At 43.8% G+C, this 8,736-nt stretch overlaps 1 pseudogene; it reads left to right on the forward strand.

The window, feature by feature from the left end:
- Positions 1-1,839: 1,839 nt before the first annotated feature.
- Positions 1,840-8,369, forward strand: LOC100443179 (folate receptor alpha-like; annotated as a pseudogene).
- The last annotated feature ends 367 nt before the right edge of the window (positions 8,370-8,736 follow it).

An 8,736-nucleotide genomic window follows, 5' to 3' on the forward strand; every position in this document is an offset into this window, starting at 1 on the left:
CAAATAACAATTTTACATAACAATTATGACCGTTAATAACATACACTAAGTTACCTAGGAATTATAGGCATTTTCTATAATTTTGGAACATGTCCAATAACATATTTATGCAAATATAGGCCAAAGAAAGCCAAATACTATTTCACATTTGACAATGCTTCCTTTATGGATTTTATACTAAATAAGCCAAATTTCACCTTTACATTAGTCTACTATTAATGTTAAACCCAATTCTTTAATAAAACCTTTTAGACAAATTTATTTAATCTTAATCAGTTTGACCATAAAGTAAGATTCTTATAAACTTTTGTTTCCTCATCTCCCCAGAAAAGTGGATCCTAAACCTTTTATAACCCTTTACAATTTTTGTGAATGAGCAGGTTAATGCTCTAAGAAAACCCTGTTGTGCTTTTATTCCAATGTTTGATTTATAGAAAAACTGAATACCCCTTTAACTTTAGTCAATATGTTCCCACAGAATTTCTTTTATGACATTAATTTTTCACAAACCTTCCACAATTTGCTTAAATCTTCAGCTTTATCTCATCTAAAACAATCCTTTAACCCTTTAATCTAGGCAGAAAAATCCACATTCCCATGATTTCTTATAATCTTTTAACCAAAAACACATTTCACTTTCCTTACACACCTTGCATGTAAAACTGATGTTATTTCCCAAAGATTACTAAAGTCATACAAATAAAAGGCATCACAGTTTTTGTTTTTCTAATAAAATATTTGATTTGAGCTCTTATTATTTTTTAACCTATTAATCAAAGCTCTTTTATATCTCACACACACAACATATATAAATACACAGACAGAAGATCCGGTAGTTGTAAGAATTTTCATTTGCCAGTTTCTTTTTCTTTTCTTTTTTTTTTTTTTTGAATCAGAGTCTTGCTCTGTCGCCCAGGCTGGAGTGAGGTGGCTTGATCTCGGCTCACTGCAAGCTCCGCCTCCCAGGTTCACACCGTTCTCCTGGCTCAGCCTCCTGAGTAGCTGGGACTACAGGCTTCTGCCACCAGGCCCAGCTAAGTTTTTGTATTTTTAGTGGAGACAGGGTTTCACTGTGTTAGCCAGGATGGTCTTGATCTCCTGACCTCATGATCCACCTGCCTCGGCCTCCCAAAATGCTGGGATTACAGGTGTGAGCCACCGCGCCCGGTCACCATTTGCCAGTTTCTTAATTGGATTACTGACTTTAGGGTGAAGCCCTTGGGGGAACAAGGTCAGGAAAGCATGCAGTTTCTACAGCCTAATAAGCAGGCAAGCTGGAAGGCAAGACAGATCCCCCAAAATAAGGGTCCCATTTTATACCAGATCCTGGATCCCCCCCACCAAAAAAGGAGAAATCAGCCCATCTTCCGTGGAAGTCTTATCTCTCAGTGGGAGATAAGCGGGTATTTCCATACCTTTGAAGTGGCCAAGAGCATGCTTCTCTAATCTAAATGTGCAAAGAGCTAAGTATTCACCCATAACTTCCATTGGCCATTCCTTAAAGTATATTTCCTACCTAGTTACTACACACCAAAGCTCTGTCATAATATGATGTAATTTCTGATACCACCAAAAGTCAAAAACATCAGATACTGCAATGCAAAACAGAACAGAGCCTTACATTTTGAGAGGAATTTATCAACTTTCAGTTCCTGGGGTTCAAGAGGAAAACAGAGTGTTTTTTTTTTTTCCAAAATGGTGTCTCTGGCACCTCCTGTTTTTCCCAGGGAGTCCCAGGCTGTTAGAGTTTGAATATCCTGCTTTAATGAAGCTGACTTTTAACCATAGCACTCTTAAAAATAAAAATCCTTTAATGTCTCTTATTAGCCAACTTCAGCCATGCCAAACTACCAATATTTCTGGCTTCTGAACTTTACCAAAGGCAAACTCCCAGGTACTTGGAGAAAAAAAATTCAAGACAGTTTGTGGAGGGAAAGAGAATTTACAAATGTTCAGACAGATCTCAAACTAGAAAGGACTCATTCCCTAAGCTGGGAATTGACCCCTGAACCTGGGCTGCCATTGTGAAAAGACAAAGTCTTAGCTGCTGAGCTACAGCACTGGGCAGTCTCCATTGCCCTTCCCAGAAGGAGACTAGAGTCACCAATTTTGAACTTGCAAAGGCTTTTATCTGATCAAGATATTTTTTAGGACTAACTATGGCATGAACCCCAAAACTCCTGTCTGCTGGATGGTAGAAACCAAGAGAAAGTATCACCACGTGGTTACAAGGTGAAGCTCCCAAGGACATAAAACAAGACGAAAGAGAAATTTCATCCAGCTTTTCAGGGACCTTTAGCAAAGTTTATAACTGATCAGTTTGCTTGGCCATTTTGAACAGCGGGCTTACAGGCGTCGTAGTGACAGACAGGACTAGCTGGATTTCCTAGGCCTACTAAGAATCCCTAAGCTTAGCTGGGAAGGTGACTGCATCCATCTTTAAACATGGGGCTTGCAACTTAGCTCACGACTGACCAATCAGGTAGTAAAGAGAGCTCACGAAAACGCTAATTAGGCAAAAACAGAGGTAAAGAAATAGCCAATCATCTATCACCTGAGAGCACACTGGGAGGGACAATGATCAGGATATAAACCCAGGCATTCAAGCCGGCAACGGCTACCCTGTGAGTCCCCTCCCTTTGTATGGGAGCTCTGTTTTCACTCTATTAAATCTTGCAACTGCACACTCTTCTGGTCCGTGTTTGTTACGACTGGAGCTGAGCTTTCACTTGCCGTCCACCAGTGCTGTTTGCCGCCCACCAGTGCTGTTTGCCGCCATCGCAGACCCGCCGCTAACTTCCACCCCTCCAGATCTGGCAAGGTGTCCGCTGTGCTCCTGATCCAGTGAGGCGCCCATTGCCGCTCTGGATCCGGCTAAAGTCTTGCCGTTGTTCCTGCACGGCTAAGTGCCTGGGTTCGTCCTAATCTAGGTGAACACTAGTCGCTGGGTTCCACAGTTCTCTTCTGTGACCCACGGCTTCTAATAAAGCTATAACACTCACTGCATGGTCCAAACTTCCATTCCTTGGAATCTGTGAGGCCAAGAACCCCAGGTCAGAGAACAAGAGGCTTGCTGCCATCTTGGAAGCGGCCCACCACCGTCTTGGGAACTCTGGGAGCAAGGACCCACCATAACAGTAGGCTTGCATTCTATCTTAAGGTACCCTTCTTTGTGGCAGAACAATATAGACACACAAAGCACACCAGATTCGCTACAGCTTAAGGCTAGCCTCACGTCTTTTTTCTCATTAACCAAAACTTGCCTGTGGTAAGGTGGGGAAAGTGAAGAGCTCAGAAAGGCCAGAGAAAGACTCACATATCCCAGTGACACTGAATCAAAAGTTCAGGCAGCCGCTCATTGGTTAAGAAGGTATCTTTTCCAGGAGTTGCATCAGCTCTAAGTGTCCCTGTTTGGGGAGCAAAAAGCTCTCATGTCCCAGGATCCTGTACATGCACAATTCTGTCACCCACAGCCATCAGCAAAGATTGCAAGGTGGATTAATCCAAAGAGAATAGCAATTAATATCCCATGGTGCTAAATCTGTTCTTAGCCAAGGGGAACTTTACTCTGAGAGGGGCTTCTAACTCCCTAAATCTTAGAAGGGACTCTAACACTCCTGAGTTGGGCCTCGAACCCAAGTTCAGTCAAGTGTCCTTGCCTTTTATTAAGAGAGGCCTTTAACCCACTCTGTCTTAGGAGAGACTTTAACTCCCCTAAGTTGAGCCTCTAACCCAATTCCATCCTTTACCTGGGTACCCTGCCACTTACCTAAAGATAGCCAATTGGTGCTACAGTCTATTTCCTTTGGGTTGGGTGTCTCCTCAGGGTTCAACAGGAAGATGTTACCAGAAAGGGATCCAGATCCAGACCCCAAGAGAAGGTTCTTGGATCTTGTATAAGAAAGAATTTGGGGTGAGTCCATAGAGTAAAGTGAAAACAAGCTTATTAAGAAGGTAAAGGAATACAGAATGGCTGCTCCATAGGCAGGCAGTGGCTTGAGCTGCTCCACTAAGGATACTTATTGTTACTTCTTGATTATATGCTAAACAAGGGGTGGATTATTAATGAGTTTTCCAAGGAAGGGGTGGCCAATTCCCGTAACTGAGGGTTCCTCTGCTTTTTAGACCATCCATTTAGGGTAACTTCCTGATGTTGCCATGGCATCTGTAATCACAGCACTGGTGGGAGTGTCTTTTAGCATGCTAATACATTATAATTAGCATATAATGAGTGATGAGGACGACCAGAGGTCACTTTGGTCGCCATCTTGGTTTTCGTGAGTTTGGGCTGGCTTCTTTACTACATGCTGTTTTATCAGCAAGGTCTTTGTGACCTGCTATCTTGTGCTCACCTCCTAGCTCATCCTGTCACTTGGAATGCCACACTTCCTGGGAATGCAGCCCAGTAGGTCTCAGCTTCATTTTACCCAGCCCCTATTCAAGATGGGGTGGCTTTGGTTGAAACGCCTCTGACAGACCCACCAGAGGAGCCCTTCAGTTTGCATTAATATGTGTGACTCCTTATTTCACAGACACTATGTGTCAAATGTTGGTACAATGCCAACAGCTCACCTTCTTGGTTGTTGAGTTTCCACATTACACAAATAAGGAAGCAGGCCCAGAGGAAAGCCTGGGAAATGAAGTTGGAGAGACCCATCCTGGGGTTGCTTGATTTAGGGATTTAGACTGGGAATGACTCCTCCACAGATCTGAAAGAAGAAACTGCACACTGCTCATAGTGGCTTCTTTTCTGCCAGCCCTAAACAGCTCAAGAAAGGAGAGTCTCTCAGTTATGAGGCTGGGTGTGAAGCATTTTTTTTTCTTTGAGAGAGGTCTTGCTATGTTGGCCAGGCTGGTCTCCAACTCCTGGGCTCAAGCGATCCTCCCACCTTGGCCTCCCAAAGTTCTGGGATTACAAATGTGAGCCACCACATCCGGCCTGAAGCATCTTGGTTCATGCATCTAGCAAACCTTCAGTCTGTGTCTCTCAATCCCACTGGACATGAGGTCTCCCTATAACAATTATTTGGCTACAACCCCTTTAATATCCTGAACTTAGCTGAACAGTTATTTTAAAAATCCATATTCAGATATAACTAAAGAAGAAACAGAGGAAAAGTAATTTGTAATATGTATTTCTATTTATATTCGTTTTGACTCCACTAGCAGATAGCAGTCACCGCCCTGTTTGCACTTGTTTTGAATCAGTGAGCCTGCAGCTGCCAAGTGCAGACTAACAAGAGGTAAATAACCTGTATGCCTTGAGCAGCTCTGACTTTAACTTATTCTTTTATTTTTTATATTTTTATATTTTTTTATTTTTATCTCTTTTTAGACATGAGGTCTCACTATGTTGTCCCAGTTGACCTCAAACTCCTGCACTCAAGTGATCCTCCTGCCTTGGCCTCCAAAGTACAAGGATTATAGGTGTAAACCACTGTTCCTGGGCTTTTATATATTTTTTAAGTGCACATTTTAATATTTAGCTTGTCAGCCTTAAGTAACGAGATCCAGAAAGCTTGAGGATAGCCACACAGAAGCATAGATTCAAGTTGTCCTGAATATACACTTTGATTCACAGCAGTTACAAGTGAGTTTTTAAGGAAACAGAATAGTTCCCAAGTTGTTTACCAAGAATTTAAAATAAAATAACATAAGCAATTCATTGGCTATACATTGTTTTTGTATCACAAATTCCAGGAACAGATAACGGGTGAGGCAGCTAGTCAGGGACAAAATGCCTTGAAACAATTGTCTCTGGGCATGGGTGGGGAGGGTGTGACTGAAGTTCCATAGTCATGCCTTTCTGGGCCTGATAAATTGGGCATGTCTCACATCATGAGACTGCTCTGAGCTATTTTTCTTTTCTCAAGCTTTATACCAAATTCTAGGCCGTGGGCTTTCATTCATTCAATAAGTATGTATTGAGTGTTTATGTAATTGGAACTCTTCTGGGGTTACAATTTAACTTACTTTCTCACCTCCAAATCATTATCACCTCAGTGAGGACTAAACCCAATGATTTTTTTTTTATCTTGCCAAAATTCCTATCTAAGGGGTCTGGGGAGTCATGCCCTACAAATCATAAATTCTCATCAGATGGGTTTTATTTAACCCTATATATCATGACTTACTTTCCAACCTGACTCTGGCATAACATGACGAGACAAGGAAGAAAAGCAAAATATTTTAATATTTTTACCTCAAAACATGTTTCTTTGCCATATCTTGAAATGGCCCTAGCTACTGTCCTTCGTGGGGGAAAATTTTCATCTGTAAAGAATCTCTATTAACATAGCTAGATCTTTTTCTACCAGGCCCTTCCAATCATAAAGAGATTAACTAAGTGTAGCACCTTTTATAGATCTGAATAGGAAACACTTGTCATCTATTGTCTCTAAGGGCAGCCACTATAAGACTTCAAAAGAACTTTGGTCTCCACAGTCTTTTATCTTAACCTTAACATTTCTTTTCTATCAACCCCAGGTCTTTAGACAAACTCAACCAATTGTCAACCATAAAATGTTTAAATTTACCTATAGCCTGAAAGCCCTGCCACCCGACTTTGAATTGTCCCACCTTCCTGGACCAAACCAATGATTTTTTTTTTTTTTTTTTTAGATGGAGTCTCCCTCTGCCACCTGTGCTGGAGTGCGGTGGCATGATCTCGGCTCGCTGCAACCTCCACCTCCTGGGTTGAAGCGATTCTCCTACCTCAGCCTCCCAAGTAGCTAGGATTACAGGTGCCCGCCACCATGTCCAGCTAATTTTTTGTATTTTTAGTAGAGACAGGGTTTCGCTATGTTGGCCAGGCTGGTCTCAAACTCCTGACCTCAAGATCAGCCTGCCTTGGCCTCCCAAAGTGCTGGGATTATAGGCATGAGCCACCGCGCCCGGCCAATGTATTCCTTAAATGCATTTGATTGATGTCTCATGCTTCCCTAAAATGTATGAAACCAAGCTGCACCCCAGACCACCTTGGGCACATGTTCCCAAGACCTCCTGAGGGCTGTGTCATGGGCCATGGTCACTCATATTTGGCTCAGAATAAATCTCTTCAAATATTTTACAAAGCTTGACTCTTTTCGTTGACATCAATGAGGCCTAATCTGATCATGCTATAACACTGCAAGTCCCCATCCTTCTCCCCTGATTGTTTTCAAAAGCAGTGATCCATTGAGGTGCTCTTTTTTGTAACCCCAGTTTCTAGAAAAGTGCCTGGGTGACAGTATGTAGGAGCTCCATAAAAGTTGAATTAACGAATTTTGTAATGACTGCACCTCCAGACAGGAGCTGTCTTCTGGGCTTCTGACAGCCCTCTCCCACAAAGAGTTTACCAATAGCAAGGACTTTCCCGGATGACTTCCACTGGGTTGGGGATTAAGGATTGAAAGGGGAGAGGCTGCGTGTGGAATATTCTGGCTGTGCTGGCTGTGGACTTAGTCTTGTGTCTTCCCGCATCCAGTGTAGTCTCTGGAGAAAGAATGGCTGGGCTTCACCAGCACCACCCAGGAAGCCCATAAGAATATTTGCCATCTGTATGGATTCAACTGGAACCACTGTGGCGAGATGGTACCTGTCTGCAAACGGCACTTTATCCAGGACACCTGCCTTTACGAGTGCCTCCCCAACTTGGGGCCCTGGATGCAGCAGGTACGCATGGCTTCCTGGCACCCAAGAGCTAGCAGAGGAGCTGAATTTTCCAGGCATCTCTGCAGGCGGCAACCCCAGCTCCAGTTCTATTCAGGGCTAGTTGCTGGGATTCTTGAGCCTGAGCCCTTCTTTTCTACCAAAATCTCCCAGGTGGATCAGAGCTGGCGCAAAGAGTGGGTGCTGAATGTGCCCCTGTGCAAAGAGGACTGTGAGCAATGGTGGGAAGACTGTCACACCTCCTACACCTGCAAGAGCAATTGGCACAAGGGCTGGAACTGGACCTCAGGTAAGGGCTGGGGTGGGCAGGAAATGAGGGATTTGGAAGTGAAGGTGCATGGGTGTGGAACAGGTGTGTGACATTTTGGGGTTGTAGGGCTGGCAGAATCAGAGACCCTTTGGGTCCCAGTGGCTAAAGGTCTTACCTCTTCCCTACAGGGTCTAACAAGTGCCAGGTGGCAGCTGCCTGACTACCTTTCCATTTCTACTTCCTCACACCTACTGCTCTGTGCAGTGAAATCCGGACTCACTCCTACAGGGTCAGCAACTACAGCCGAGGGAGCAGCTGCTGCATCCAGATATGGTTTGACCTGGCCCAGGGCAACCCCAGTGAGGAGGTGGCAAGGTTCTATGCTGTAGCCATGAGTGGGGCTGGGCCCTGGGCAGCCTGGCCTCTCCTGCTCAGCCTGGCCCTAACGCTGCTCTGGCGGCTCAGCTGATCTCCTTTTACCTTCTGATACTTGGACATCCCTGCCCTGTTTAGCCCCACAACTCCCAACTATTTGGTTCCTGTTCTATGGTCTTGTCTCTGACAGCCACTTTGAATAAACCAGACACCACACATGTATCTTGGCAATTATTCGGGTATGAATGGGAATGTGGCTGTTTTGTTTCCCAATTCTCATTGATTGAAGCCAGTTAGACTGGGCTAGTTCCCAGCTCTGATGCTTGCTATGAACTAGCCTGATACTTAAGTATTCTAAGGTAGGAGACATTTGTAGCTCTCAATTTTATTTTTCACTGTAGCTCCAATTTAAAGCCAAGCCCAGGCATTTTTCTTTTTTTGAGACAGGGTCTCACTCTCTC

This window comes from Pongo abelii, chromosome 9 (assembly GCF_028885655.2).
Source record: "Pongo abelii isolate AG06213 chromosome 9, NHGRI_mPonAbe1-v2.0_pri, whole genome shotgun sequence".
In the NCBI taxonomy this organism is placed as follows: domain Eukaryota; kingdom Metazoa; phylum Chordata; class Mammalia; order Primates; family Hominidae; genus Pongo; species Pongo abelii.